This window comes from Oncorhynchus mykiss, chromosome 15 (assembly GCF_057628025.1).
Source record: "Oncorhynchus mykiss isolate SJ-2025 chromosome 15, ASM5762802v1, whole genome shotgun sequence".
Taxonomy (NCBI): domain Eukaryota; kingdom Metazoa; phylum Chordata; class Actinopteri; order Salmoniformes; family Salmonidae; genus Oncorhynchus; species Oncorhynchus mykiss.
Window position 1 is genome coordinate 34155642 of NC_143036.1, and position 16119 is coordinate 34171760.

General features: G+C 42.1%; 1 pseudogene; it reads left to right on the plus strand.

The window, feature by feature from the left end:
* Positions 1 to 16119, plus strand: part of LOC149977443 (uncharacterized) — a 30388-nt pseudogene that overhangs the window by 8666 nt on the left and 5603 nt on the right.

Genomic DNA, 16119 nt, shown 5'->3' on the forward strand with positions numbered 1-16119 from the left:
GTGTGCAGGACAACAGAAGAAGGGGAAAATAGCACAGGTTTGAAATGAGTTAAAATGGCACCCTATTCCCTATTAGTGCACTCCTTTTGACCAGGGCCCATGGAAAATAGAGTGCATCCCAAATGACCTCAACAGTGAATTGAGCGTGGGAGTATCACCATGCCAGCTGTCTGTCCCTGCTAAACAATAGGCTGTCAGCTGATAGGAGAATACTGAGGCAGACAGTGAAACATCAGTTTGTCGACGACAAGTGATATCCTGACGGAGATCATTGCAGCTAATCAGAACAGAGCAGGAAGTGCATAGTGATTATTAATCATTCAATCAATTACATTTATTTATGAAGCCTTTCTTACATCAGCTGATGTCACAAAGTGCTGTACATAAACCCAGCCTAAAACCCCAAACAGCAAGCAATGCAGGTGTAGAAGCACGGTGGCTAGGAAAACTCCCTTGAAAGGCCAGAGCCCAGGAAGAAACCTAGAGAGGAACCAGGCTATGTGGGGTGGCCAGTCCTCTTCTGGCTGTGCCGGGTAGAGATTATAACAGAACATGGCCAAGATGTTCAAATGTTCATAAATGACCAGCAGGGTCAAATAATAATAATCACAGTGGTTGTAGAGGGTGCAACAGGTCAGCACCTCAGGAGTAAATGTCAGTTGGCTTTTCATAGCCGATCATTCAGAGTATCTCTACCACTCCTGCTGCCTCTAGAGAGTTGAAAACAGCAGGTCTGGGACAGGTAGCATTATTAACGATGGCACCAGACTGCTGGCTTTCAGCTTTGAATAAATGAGAAAGACAATAAGACCTCAGTGTCTTCCTGATGAGAGAGAGAAAGAGGGGGGGGGGGTGAGCTCTGTTCTATTGTTCTGTGCATTTCTGTGCGGTATAGTTCTACATGTCTGGACATGCCCAATCACACATGTTAATGTCAGATCTGATCAGTGTAGACATGCATCAGTCCTGCATCAAACCCCCTTTGTCCTGCACTGCATGTTGACAAACCTGCAGGTACTGTTGGAGAGAAGGAAGAGATGCCCATCTATGATCAATATATCACAATCTGGCTTCATCTGCCTCTCTAATATGCTGCACAGCCACTTTTCCTTCTGCCTCCCATGTCCACAAGGCATCGGACCTGATATGTTGACTTATGGACGTGTCACCTTTCCCAAAAAGCCTGGAGTTAGCAAGCCAAGCACAGTCACATTACAATACAGCCAGGGCTTCTTATTTAGGTCAGTCATCGAACTTTTTGACAACAGAGGAGACTGATTTAAACAGATTTGCTGTATATTTTCTCACCTGTGTATTAACATGTCTGACAGGACTGGTTAACATTTACATTTTTTTAACTAACTCTGCCCTGAATTTTAGTCACTATTATTAGCCGGCTACCAAACAGGTACTCAATCATGCACCTTAGAGACTGCTGCCCTATGTACATAGTCATTGACCACAGGTCACGTTAAAAGTGTTTACATACTCTTTTACCAACTTCATATGTATATACTGTATTCAAGTCAAGGCTCATCCTATATAACTATTGTTGTACACACCTGTTCTATTCATATACTGTTCATCATTTCTATAATACACCATCACATACAGTGCATTCAGAAAGATTTCCGATCCCTTGGCATTTCCACATTTTGTTACCTTACAGCCTTATTCTAAAATGGATTAAATACAAAAAAATCCGCAGCAATCTACAAACAATACCCCAAAATGACAAAGCGAAAACAGGTTTTAGACATTTTTGCACATTTATTAAAAGTATATGACAGAAAATGAGACTCGAAATTGAGCTCAGGTGCATCCTGTTATCATTGATCATCCTTGAGATGTTTCTACAACTTGGAGTCCAACTGTAGTAAATTCAATTGATTGGACATGATTTGGAAAGGCACACACCTGTCTATATAAGATCCCACAGTTGACAGTGCATGTCAGAGCAAAAGCCAAACCATGAGGTTGAAGGAAATGTCAAAGAACTCAGAGACAGGATTGTGTCGAGGCATAGATCTGGGGAAAGGTACCAAAACATTTCTTCAGCATTGGAGGTCACGAAGAACCCAGTGGCCTCCATCATTCTAAAATGGAAGAATTTTTGATCCACCAAGACTCTTCCTAGAGCTGGCTGCCTGTCCAAACTGAGCAATCGGGGAAGAAGGGCCTTGGTCAGGGAGGTGACCAAGATCCCGATGGGCACCTAAAGACTTTCAGACAATGAGAAACAAAGTTCTCTGGTCTGATGAAACCAAGGTTGAACTCTTTGGCCTGAATGGAGGATACCTGGCACCATCCCTACGGTGAAGCATGGCGGTGGCAGCATCATGCTGTGTGGATGTTTTCTAGCTGCAGGAACTGGGAGACTAGTCAGGATCGAGGGAAAGATGAATGGAGAAAATTATAGAGATATCCTTGATGAAAACCTGCTCTAGAGCACTCAGGACAGACTGGGGCAAAGGACAACGACCCTAAGCACACAGCCAAGACAACGCAGGAGTGAATTCAGGACATGTATCTGAATGTCCTTGGGTAGCCCAGCCAGTGCCCGGACTTGAACCCAATCTAACATCTTTGGAGACACCCGAAAATAGCTCTGCAGCAACGCTCCCCATGCAACCTGACAGAACTTGAGAGGATCTGCAGAGAATAATTGGATAAACTCCCCAAATACAGGTGTGCCAAGCATGTTGCATCATTTTTATTTATTTATATATTTAACCCTTATTTAACCATGAAGGGCTCATTGAGATTTAAAATGTCTTTATCAAGAGCGTTCTGGCCAAGATAGGCAGCACCGAGTCTTTACAAAAATTACGGACAAACAACATGAAAAACTATCTATTAGAAACCATAGAATACACAAGAGTATAACAAAATCAAAAACAGCAAATTAAAAACATTGACAGGTCAGGGAATCAGTCTCAAGATCATTCATCAGTGATTTAAAAATACCAATCAGGACAAGTTCTTCCAGTTTAAAAGCATTTTGTAAGGCGTTCCAAGACGATGGCGCAGAGTACATAAAAAGCCCTTTTACCAAATTCAGTTTGAACATTTGGAACAGTTAGCAGGATAAAGCCCAGCGAATGAAGAGAGTACCCACCACATTTCTGAACAATAAAAATCCCCAAATAAAAAGGTAGCAAACCCAAAATGGCTTTGTAAATAAAAGTATACCAGTGCCTGAGCCTACGAGTGACTAGAGAAGGCCAGCCAACCTTGGTATACAAAGTGCAGTGGTATGTAAGGGTTTTGAAGTTTAAAATAAATCTCAATGTGCCATGGTAAAGGGTGTCAATTGATTTCAAACACTGAGCGGAAGCATTCATATATAAAATATCCCCATAGTCTAGTAAAGGCATAAATGTAGCTGATACTAGCCTCCTTCTGGCTTAAAAAAAACTGGCCTTATACCTAAAATAAAATACAAATTTTGTTGAATATGCAATTTAAAAGAGAGGCCGTCATCAATTAAAATTCAAATATATTTATATGAGGTTACAACCTCAATCTCTTTGCCCTGACAGGTAGTAATAGGTGAAAGGTTCAGAGGTCTATTTCTTGCTTTAGAAAACACCATTAGTTTAGTTTTGTCAGTATTGAGGATAAGCTTCAATTGACACAAGGTATGTTGAACAGTATAAAAAGCAGTTTCCAAGTTCTGGAAAGCTTTTGTAAGAGACGAGGCACAACAGTAAATAACAGAATCATCAGCATAAAAATTAAGTTGCACATTTTGGACATTTTTTGTCTAAATCATTGATATAAATAGTGAATAAGAGAGGACCAAGTACAGAGCCTTGGGGCAAATCATTAAAGACAGACAATTTAACAGACATAAGCCCATCAAATTGAGTGCACTGAGTTCTATCAGACAGATAGTTAGCAAACCATGCAACTGCATGCTCTGAAAGACCAACACTCAATCTCTGCCTTAGTATAGCATGATCAACTGTGTCAAAAGCCTTAGAGAGATACAGTGCTGTTTTTTGTCAAGGGCTTCAGTGATATCTTATAACACCTTCATGGCTGCTGTAATTGTGCTATGCTTCTTCCTGAAGCCCGATTGGTACATTGATAAAATAGAGTTAGTAAATAAAAACTATTTTAGCTGTTCACTCACAAGTATTTTCAAATACTCACAAGTATTTTCACCAGGGGTGACAGCTTTGAGATTGGCCTATAATTATTTGTAAGAGTTTGATCTCCCCCTTGTAAAAGTGGTAGGAAAAATGCTGATTTCCACATCATACCCACGACAACTCAATGCTGTAATCCCTGCCAAAGGGGCTTCAACAAAACGAAAGTAAAGGGTCTGAAAAGTTATGTAAATGTGATATTTACATCTATTTTTTTTATTTTTATAAATCAGCAAATATTTCTAAAACCTGTTTTTGCTTTGTTATTATGGGGTATTGTGTGTAGATTTAGGAGGAGAAAAAAACAAGTTCATACATTTTAGAATAAAGCTGTAGCATAACAAAAAGTCAAGGGGTCTGAATACTTTCCGAAGGCACTATATATCTTTATATTCCGGACTCTGACATTGCTCTTCCTGATGTTTCCTCATACATTTATTTGTATTTTTTGTATTTGTGTGTATTGTTTGTTATGTATTGTTAGGTATTAACAGCACAGTTATTATTCTTATCTCTTACTTTTTTAAAGTATTTTATTAAAACTGCATTGTTGGTTAATTAAGGGCTTGTAGTAAGCATTTCCCTCTATGGTTGTATTTGGCGCATGTGACAAATAACATTTTATTTTATTTGAAACACAAAGATTTTGCTGCACGTGCGATAATCTATTTAAAACATCTGTATGCAACCATTTTTTTTATATATTTTAATTGACTATCATCCCTTTATGTAATGAAAGAGAAATTCCCCTATTCCTATGATGTACAGTAAATCCTCACTCTCCCTCTGTGACTGGGTCTCTGTGCTGAGATACACTGCTCAAAAGGATAGTGACCTCAGTACTGGCCCAGCCCCAAAGCTTTCTGTTCCCCTCACTGAAAGGGTCACCCCTCCTCCATCTGGGTAGCCTTACCCCCCCACTCCAGCCCACCCTAGGGATCCCCACATAGTCCCTGCCTCAATGCCCTCAGGACTTAAGGACCAATGATGTCCTGAGCCTATCTCCATATGGACAGGCCTTTTAAAGAGCAAAGTCAAGGAAATATGGTAAGGTTACATCAGGCTCCCTAATTCATAATGAATTATTAAAACCAACCCTCACCCATTCTTGCTGACGGCACATAAGACATATAGTACTTCCAGACCCAGACTTGTCCCTGAAAGCTTGCCTATGAGTTTGTCCCAAATGGCACCACATTACCTATATAGTGCAGTACTTTAGACCCGAACCCAATGGGTCCTGGATAAAAGTATTGCGGTATAAAGGAAATAGGTTGCCATTTGTGACACACAGTACATGTTTCAGCTGTTTAGGCACATATCCTCCATGTCTGTCTGTCTGGTTTTCTCACTCTGTGTGCTTTGTGTGGTTGGGGGGGATTTGGTGGTACAGGAATGGTGATGTAGTTAGCATTTAGCCTGGAGAAAAGGAGAGTGGGAAAGAGAGAAGGCCGGCGGAGGAGGAGAAGGACAGGAGATGCCACTGCTGGAGGCTCGCCACAGGCTACGTCTGACATCCCTCCCTCCGACAGGCTGATGAGATTACCCTGACGTTTTTTCCTTCCAACTTAAATTGCATTACCTCAAGGATCTTATGTTAGCCAGATCCCCATATTATACTCAGGGGGATTTGAGTTCCATTTCGCTATCCCTCATCTCATCGTTCTATTCTATTTTTCTCTCTCTCCCTTGGAAGGAAGGCTGAAATCTTCTTACAGCTTTGCATGCATTAACCGTATAAAAATTCATGTGTCACAATATCAACGGTTGTGTGGCAGTTGGTCAACCATATCCTTGTAATGCAGTGTACTAGTTTAGTCACAGTTATTTGGACTGTTTCAAATATTCTATTCAAAATACTCTTTTATCCAAAGTGACTTAGTCACGAGTGCGTGTATTTCAAGTTTAATGTTTCAACATTTCTTCCTCACATGCACAGGATAAAACAGGTGTACAAAAGTACAGTGAAATTCTTAACACGAGCGCTCTTTCCCAACAATGTAGTGATAATAATAATAACAATAATAACATATCAAATTCAAAATCAATTATAAAAAAACACATACAACAACTAAGAGTTAAGGAAACATGATAATGCAAGTATATGCAGTGCATTCGGAAAGTTTTTGGACACTTTGACTTTTTCCACATTTTGTTATGTTACAGCCTTTTTCTAAAATTGATTAAATCAAACATTTTCCACATCAACCTACACACAATACCCCATAATGACAAAGTGAAAACAAGTTTTTAGAAATGCTAGCAACTTTATAAAAATAATAATACAAAAAACACCTTATTTACATAAGTATTCAGACCCTTTGTTTTATACTCAAAATTTAGCTCAGATGTATCCTGTTTCCATGGATTATCATTGAGATGTTTCTACAACTTGATTGGAGTCCACTTGTGGCAAATTCAATTGATTTCAAATATATATAAAGTCCAATAGTTGACAGTGCATGTCAGAGCAAAATCCAAGCCATGAGGTCGAAGGAATTGTCCGTAGAGCTCAGAGACAGGATTGTATCGGGGGAAGATCAGATCTGGGGAAGAGTACCAAAACATTCCTGCAGAATTGAAGGTCCAAAAAACACAGTGGCCTCCATGATTCTTAAAATGAAGAAATTTGGAACCACCATTACTCTTCCTAAAGCTGGCCGCCCGGCCAAACTGAGCAATAAGGGGAGAAGGGCCTTGGTCAGGGAGGTGACCAAGAACCTGATGGTCACTCCGACAAAGCTCCAGAGTTCCTCTGTGGAGATGGGAGAACCTTCCGGAAGGACAACCATCTCTGCAGCACTCCACCAAGCAAGCTTTTACTCCTCAGCAAACGACACATGACAGCCCGCTTGGAGTTTGTCAAAAGGCACAAGATTCTCTGGTCTGATGAAACCAAGATGGAATTCTTTGGCCTGAATGCAAAGCGTCACGTCTGGAAGAAACCTGGCACCATTCCTACAACGAAGCATGTTGGTGGCAGCATCATGTTTTTCAGCGGCAGGGACTGGGAGATTAGTCAGCATCAAGAGAAAGATGAATGGAGCAAAGTACAGAGCGATCTTGATGAAAATCTGCTCCAGAGCACTCAGGACCTCAGACTGGGGCAAAGGTTTTCCTTCCAACAGGACAACAACCCTAAGCACACAGCCAAGACAAAGCAGGAGTGGCTTTGGGACAAGTCTCTGAATGTCCTTGCGTGGCCCAGCATGAGCCCGGTCTTAGAACCTGATCAAATCTTTAGAGACCTAAAAATAGCTGAATACTTATATTTAGACCTTTTAATATCAGTCTTGTAGGTTTAATACATTTGCAAATATTTCTAAAAAAATTGATGAGGAAAATAACAATTAAATCCATTTTAGAAGAAGGCTGTAACGTAAAAAAATGTGGAAAGAGTCAAGGGGTCTGAATACTTACCGAATGCACTATACAGGTCAGTGCCAGTACATTATTTATTGTGTCGTGTTACTGGAGTGGTTGAGGTGGGTTTATACATACAAAGTGACTGGTAGTAGGATAGACATGTAAACAGGGTTGAAAAGTGACTGGTAGCAGGAACATACAAATACTTATGGTAATACACCAATGGTAATGTATACACATAAATAGGAATAACAGTGAGCGGTAGCAGGAGAAATAAATAAATAATTATTGTAATGGAAATCAATAATCAATGGACAACATCGTTATGGAGTAATACATCACATCTAATCAATAGTACCGCCTGCCGGACCGGAGCATGGAGAACAGTACATGTCTCAGTTTGGTGAAGTCTTAGGCAATTTTTCGGGCCTGGAAGCTCACCCACATGTGATGCGATGGGCTGTCTGCACCACCCTCTGTAGGGTCTTCCGGTTGCGGGTGGTGCAATTGCCATACAAGGCAGTGATACAACCAGTCAGGATGCTAATGGTGCAGTTATAAAAGTTCCAGAGGATATGAGGGGCCATGCCAAATCGTTTCAGCCAGAATCAGCTCCTTGGCCTTTCTTATTTTGAGGGAGAGGTTGTCATGGCACCATGCCAGATCTGTGACCTCCACACTGTAGGCTGTCTCATCACCGTTGGAGATCAGGCCTTCCATCGTCATGTCATCAGCAAACTTGATGATAGAGTTGGAGGCATTCGAGGCCACACAGTCGTGGTTAAACAGGGAGTACAGGAGGGGTATAAGCAAACACTCCTGGGGGGACCTGTGCTGAGGGTCAGCATGGCGGAGGTGTTGTTGCCTATCTACTCTCATCACCTGGGATCGGCCCGTCAGAAAGTGTAGGATCCAGTTGCAGAGAGAGGTGTTCAGTCCCAGTTCAGCCCTGAGCTTGGTGACGAGCTTGGAAGGCACTATGCTGTTGAACATTGAGCTGTAGTCGATGAACAGCATCCTTACATAGGTATTCGTCTTGTCCAGGTGAGAGAGGGCAATTGAGATTGCATCGTCTATAGATCTGTTGGGGCGGTATGCAAAATGTAGTGGGTCTAGGTTGTCTAGGATGACGGAGGTGATGGGAGTCATGCCTTTCAAAGCACTTCATGATTACAGATGTTAACGCTACATGGCAGTATTCCTTGTGGCAGGTAGCATTAGAGTTCTTGAGAACAGGAATGATAGTAGTCGACTTGAGTCGTGGGGATTACAGACTGAGACAAGGAAAGGTTGAAGATGCCTGTCAGCTAGTCTTAGCATGCTCTGAGTAAGTACCTTGGAATACCGGTCGGCCCTGTGGCCTTGCGAATGTTGCCCAAATTAAAAACGTTACTCATGTCAGCCTCGGAGAGTGAGATCACCCAGTCCTCTGCAATGGTGGGGGTCCTCGTGCACAGCTCTGTGTTGTTTTTGTCAAAGCATGTATAAAATGCATTGAGTTCGTCTGGTAGAAAGGCATCGTTGGGCAGATCACGGCTGGGTCTAACTTTGTAATCCATGTTGGACTTTAGCCACTGCCATATGTGTTGACCGTTGGAGCCGTCGTACATATGGGTGGTCTCTGGAATCAGATCCAGCAAGTGCCATGCTCTAGCAACTCAGCTTCAAAGGACCAACATTTCATATATTCAGTACAGGTCAGGGGGAGCCCATGTCACTCTCCTACTCACCACATTAATGGCACTGTGTCTGCATCCAAATTTGTGCCCTAGCACATTGACTATATAGGGAATAGGGTGCCATTTGGGCCATAGTCATCGTCTGCTGGTTCTCATTGAACCATGGAACTTCATAAGTCTACTATCCCTGAATTCAAGACTAGCCTAGTCGTGAATCAACAAACATTGAGAGTTAAAATGTAAGCAAATAAAACAGGGAATCCAAATGGATTGGGGTCATGAAGCAAGTTGTTTGGTTTATTGTCACCTCTAATAGGGCTTACATTTCCTGCCTCCATATTTGACTGGTAGTAATTTCAAACTTGACATTTAAGGTTAACTGACAAATTGGGCAGATATATGGGTAGAAGAGAAAGAGGTGGATGGTGTCCACCATTAGTCCATCACATCAGCACACTCTCTTTGCTGTGCCTCGTAGCGTAATGCGCTCAATTATTCTCAAAATCACCGGTGTCAATAATTCACCTCTCTAAGGCTTCATTTCCTGCTATCCTAGTCAATCATGGTGCAGGAAATGACGCTTCAGGAGCATTTAAACAATGACGAGGTCAAGCGGAGCGATCAGGGGTAGTAAATCATATGAGCAGATTTCTCTCGCCTCATGGTGGGGGTTGCGGGTGTGTTTGGCAGGGGGGCTGTCCCTCCATTGGTGACGTGTTCATCAAGATTCATGTTGTGACGTCACTCAATCATGGTCGCCTTAGTCACCGGAAGTTCTCAATTGGCTCCATCGTATCTGGCAAACTAAATCAAGTACAGCTTCAAGTATTTGAACATATTTGACAACCGTATGTATTAGATCAAGGTCTGGACATGGACACTTCTTCTGCATCCCAAATACATCCCAAATGGCACCCTATTCCCTCAATAGTCCAGTAGTTTTGACCAGAGCCCTATGAGCTCTGATGAAAGGGGTGTACTGTATATGAAATAGGGTGCCATTTGGGACAAAGTCCATAATTGCTGCAGTCATGTCTGTGATCAAACATCACAGCAACCAACCCATAATTTGCACCTTGTAAAAGTTGCTGCGTGGTGTGTAATTACCCAAGGGATAGCCAGGGGATCAGTTGTGACCTTGAGTCCATCAGGGGGAGGATAGAAATGTTTTCCATATTCATCCTGAGCAGTAAATCATGACTAACCAATCATTAGCAGGCTTATAGATTGGCATCCCCCTGCACCATCCCACCCCACTCCACCTCTCCATTTATCATGCAACTAGCTAATGATAATTATTATTCAACTTACATACATGCCCAAGCTGAACGTGCGGTTTACTGAGGATTGTGTCCTTAATGGCATCTGTTTACCTATATAGTTTGCTACTTTTGACCAGCATCCATAAGGTTCTGGTCAAAAGTAGTGCACTATGTAGAGAATAGGGTGCCATTTGGGACACAGAGTTTTCCTGATTGTCCTCTGCCTCTTCTTGCTCTGTGTAACAATACATGCTACAGGTTTTGGTGATAGGGGTTTATTTTAATTGGTGCAGATCTCAGATATAATAGCTTGTGGAAAATGGAAAAGTTGTAACTTTAGGCAATTATCACCTTTTGACTGTGCTGATTCTTTAAATTATTAATTTATTTCCCCCCTACATGGGGCCGTCTGCATCACCTTGCTCTCACAGTTCAGCACAAAATAGGAATCAGAAACTCTATGGTTTCATCCCAAATGGCACCCTATTCCATATGTAGCGCAATGTTTGTCAAATCTTTTAAACGCTTTTAGTGTTTGCTTGAGCATGCTTGGAATGCCAGGTGAACAAGGTTTGACATTTTGTGACTATTTTATTGGTTCCATTGTGCCAGACAAACTCAAACAACCCCTATTTCAGCAATGTTAAGACAAGAAGGACATAGAGAGGGCTGGTGCAATATTGTTGCCACGTGTACTGATGTCTCAGGAGAGAGCTGGAAATAGTCAGGATGTGTCTCCTATCTGCCTCCCACCCTCCCTCCATCCCTCCCTTCAACCTTCCATCTTTGGTCTCTCTGTCCACACCCCACTACCTACATCACCTTCCCTCAGTGTGTGTGTTTGATGTCCAGATTGAGCTTTGCCTCAACGCCTCCATCTCTATCTCCCTCCATCCCTACCCCTCTCGCCTTTCCCTTTCACGAAGGAGGAGACTCTTACAAAACCTAGCCATGGCTTGCATCTCAAATGGTAACCAATTCCCTATATAGTGCACTACCTTTGACCCGGGCCCGGGTCAAAAGTACTGCACTATATGGAATAAGATCTCATCTGGGATGCATCCCTATAGCTGTTGTGTCTCCTGCTGTCCCCCTCACTTAACCCTTCTCAATGACCCTGCTGAACACTGGTCAAGTGCTCAATGAGTTGTGCTGTGGCCGTCACTCTACTGCGACATGTCTGGGCTAGGGAAGGGGAGGAGGGTGAGGAGGGAGTGAGAGAAAGGGGCACCATAGGGGGTGAGGAGGGGGGGGAGAACAGATTGGTGGATAGCACACTCTAACTCAAGGGATAAGGGAGTGAAGGAGGAGGGGTTACTGACTGGGGAATTGTGGGAAATTGTGAAATCTCAGGACCAGCGGGTTTGGTGTGCCTTGACCCCATGCCAACCCCTATTTCCTGTCTCAATTGCTTCCGCGCGAGTTGGATTCTGTCTTTCGTTAATGCTGTGTTCCAGTCCGCGACCGCCTGACCTCACATGGGACATACAGTGCCTTTGGAAAAGTATTCACACCTTTGACTTTTTCCACATTTTGTTACATTACAGCCTTATTCTTGAATGGATTCAATAGTCCCCCCCCCCCCCCCCCGATAAATCTACACACAATACCCCATAATGACAAAGCAAAAACAGGTTTTTAGAAATGTTTGCACATGTATAAAAAATAATAAACTAAAACATCACATTTACATAAGTATTCAGACCCTTTACCCAGAACAGCACTTTTTGCAGCGATTACTGCCTTGAGTCTTCTTGGGTATGAAGCTACATGCTTGGCACACCTGTATTTGGGGAGTTTCTCCCATTCTCTGCAGATCCTCTCAAGCTCGGTCAATTTGGTGTGCGAGTTCGATCGGGTTCAAGTCCGGGCTCTGGCTAGGCCACTCAAGGTCATTAAGAGACTTGTCCCAAAGACATTAATGCATGATCTTGGGTGTGTGCTTAGGGTCGTTGTCCTGTTGGAAGGTGAACCTTTGCCCCAGTTTGAGGTCCTGAGTACTCTGGAGCAGATTTTCATCAAGGATATCTCTGCACTTTGCTCCGCTCATCTGTCCCTCGATCCTGACTAGTCTCCCAGTCCCTGCCGCTGAAAAACATCCTCACAGCATGATGCTGCCACCAACATGCTTCCTTAAAGGAATATTGCCAGGTTTTCTCCAGACGTGACGCTTGGCACTCAGGCCAAAGACTCCAATCTTGGTTTCATCAGAACAGAGAATCTTGTTTCTCATGGTCTGAGAGTCTTTAGGTGCCTTTTGATAAACTCCAAGTGGGCTGTCATGTGCCATTTACTGAGGAGTGTATTCCGTCTGGCCACTACCATAAAGACCTGATTGGTGGAGTGCTGCAGAGATGGCTGTCCTTCTGGGAGGTTCTCCCATCTCCACAGAGGTACTCTGGAGCTCTGTCAGAGCGACCACCATTTGGATGGGCTGACAGCTTTAATAAGAGTCTTGGTAGTTCCAAACATCTTCCATTTAAGAATGATATAGGCCACTGTGTTCTTGGGGACCTTTTTTGTTCTGACATGCACTGTCAACTGTGGGAACTTATATAGACAGGTATGTGCCTTTCCAAATGATGTCCAATCAATTGGGGCAGCAGGGTAGCCTAGTGGTTAGAGCATTGGAAGGTTCCAAGTTCAAACCCCCAAGGTACAAATCTGTTGTTCTGCCCCTGAAACAGGCAGTTAACCCACTGTTCCTAGGCTGTCAATGAAATTAAGAATTTGTTCTTAACTGACTTGCCTAGTTAAATAAAATAAAACTCCAATCAAGTTTTAGAAACATGGAAACAGGATGCACCTGAGCTCAATTTCAAGTCTCATAGCAAAGGGTCTGAATAGTTACATAAATAAGTAGAAATGTAGAAAATATCTAAAAACTAGTTTTTCGTTATGGGGAATTGTGTGTAGATTAATGAGGGAAAAAAACAATTGTTAATTTTAGAATAAGACTGTAATGTAACAAAATCTGAATAATTCAATATTTAAATGAAAACAATGTTCTACACAACACACAACAATGGTGCGTGAATGTTTATTCTTTACCCTGCATTACCGCAACCTTGTGACTCCACTTAGGTTCATTCATAAAAATTCTTACAGGAAATCAGGCTTACTTGTGGTTATTTCCATGTAAAATTACCCATGAACACCAACATGAAGTTCATAGGAGCGTGTAAAAATCCGGTGTCAAATGAAAGCTAATAGTCTATATATTTGTGTGTGTGAAATTAAAGCATCTAAAAAAAAATCTGCCACTTTCTATCCTAAATATTAGGAATAAGCAAAGGCTTTGATTTCTGGTCAAACAGATGGACAAGGGGTCTTAGAAAACATCTATACACACGTGTGGCTCTGTGTCCGCCCACCTTGAACGGAAATTAACAAGAGCAGGTCCCGGATTGCAACAAACACTCTCTCTTTTGTTAAAAAAAGTGCCACTTAAAATCATCCATCACCACCCCAATGAAGAGGGACGTTTGTAAGAGGAGAGTAGGGTCCATAAAAGGGAAGGTTTCCACTTCAAAGCTGTCCTATAAAATCCATCATTAGACATAACCTCAGGGCATTGGCCATTTCCCCTCATGGGAGTTGAATGGAATGACTCTATGGTCTGCGTGTTCCTATTGATGAGTCCCAAATGACACCTTATTTCTTATACAGTGTACTACTGTTCATGGACTCTGGTCAAAATTAGTGCACCATATAAGGAATACGGTGCCATTTGGGAGGCAAACCGTATTGTTTTCCCCAATGGTCACTTGTGAAATGGAAACATATATGGATTGGATTGATATGTTACAATATAAAGGCTTTCAAGATTATTTACAACATTGGAATCCAATAAATGTCATCTAACATATGAGATAAAGTAATACAATCCGTAGAAATATGTGGCTTTAAAACCATCATTACATGGAGTGAATACTGAGCCATCCATATTAAATTATTTGTGTCCCAAATGGCACCCTATTCCCAATGTAGTGCACTTCTTTAGAACATGTTAAGGCTGTGCTTTGATCTTTACAATTTAATCTCATCTGATTACTTCACTTAGCCATGTCACATATCACAAACTCTAATGAAATCCTGAATGAAAAAAAAACCCACCAGATGGAGATTGTACCTATTCCCTTTCCCTCATAAATTACCATGTACTGTATCATCTCTCTTCACATCGTGAAAAACATGCACATTCATTTAGTCTCATTTTCGTGCTTAGTCACTGGGGAGGGTTTGAATGAAAGGCACCAAAAGAGAGGGTCCTTCTTATTCCAGCATCAGCACTCAGTAGTCTTTCTAAATCACTTCTAATGAGCTGAGAGAGAAGGAGAAGAAGCTAGCTCGCTCTGTATCACTGAATCAATCATTCACTCTGTTTTCCTCCTCCTGTAGCCATCCACTGGATCACGTTGGTGCTTTAATGAGCCATTTCAATTCCTATCAGACGATCTGTGTCGCTCCAGTGTGTGTGTGTGTGTGTGTGTGTGTGTGTGTGTGTGTGTGTGTGTGTGTGTGTGTGTGTGTGTGTGTGTGTGTGTGTGTGTGTGTGTGTGTGTGTGTGTGTGTGTGTGTGTGTGTGTGTGTGTGTGTGTGTGTGTAGAAGTTGTGTGTGCATGTACGTCTCTACCCATCACGTGGTTACACTCATGCTGATACCAGATTGTTCAAATTGAGTTTGTGAGATATTAGTCTCTCTCTCTCCCTCTCTTACTCACTCACTCACTCACTCACTCACTCACTCACTCACTCACTCACTCACTCACTCACTCACTCACTCACTCACTCACTCACTCACTCACTCACTCCCTCACTCCCTCCCTCCCTCCCTCCCTCCCTCCCTCCCACTTTAATTCCCTCTCTCTATAACTCCCTCTGCTCTCTATCTCTATTGCTCTGTAGTGGACGACAAGATTGTGCCACAACGGTAATTGCATTGTGTTGTCATCCTGCTTGGACTCCGCTCATCTGTCTCTTTTATATCCACTAAGCACTCTTGACCTTGAGGAAGGCACGATCGCACCCAACCAGTGTCAGGCCTAGTGTATGACTGCATGCCTTCTCGCTAGAGAGCAAAAGAGAGGAGAAAGGGAAGAGGACGAGTGAAAGTAAGGCAGAGTATAGGACTACGAGACAGAGACAAAGAGTGTGAGTGTGCCAGGGAGAAGTAGAGAGAGTAGTAGCTAGAGGTAGAGAGGTAGGTAGAAACAGAGGAACAGACAGGAGTAGAGGTTAGAGCGAGGTATATGTAGAGAGAAGGAAAGAGATGTAGGAAGACAAAGGTGGAGATAAAGGTGAAGGGTGAGGGCATTTCCATGTAAAGGACTCATGAGGTTCAAAGTTCAAAAGAGCAAATGTCAAATCTGGTGCACTGTAAAACGGAACTACCTAACTCATAAAATAGATTGAGTAGTTACTGCTCTAACATCTCCAACAAATAATTAAAGTAGTACTATTTCATATGCCAATAAGATTTCTTATCACTTAATGTTTTTCTGTACTGTTAACAAATATTAGGTTATTGCGTAAACATAACTTTACTTATTTGTGTTCTGCTAATCTAAAGTTATTGAGTTTTTACAATTTACGATTGTTTAATATTTATAAGTATATCTAACATTTATGAAATATGTTTTATATCTTTAATTAAAG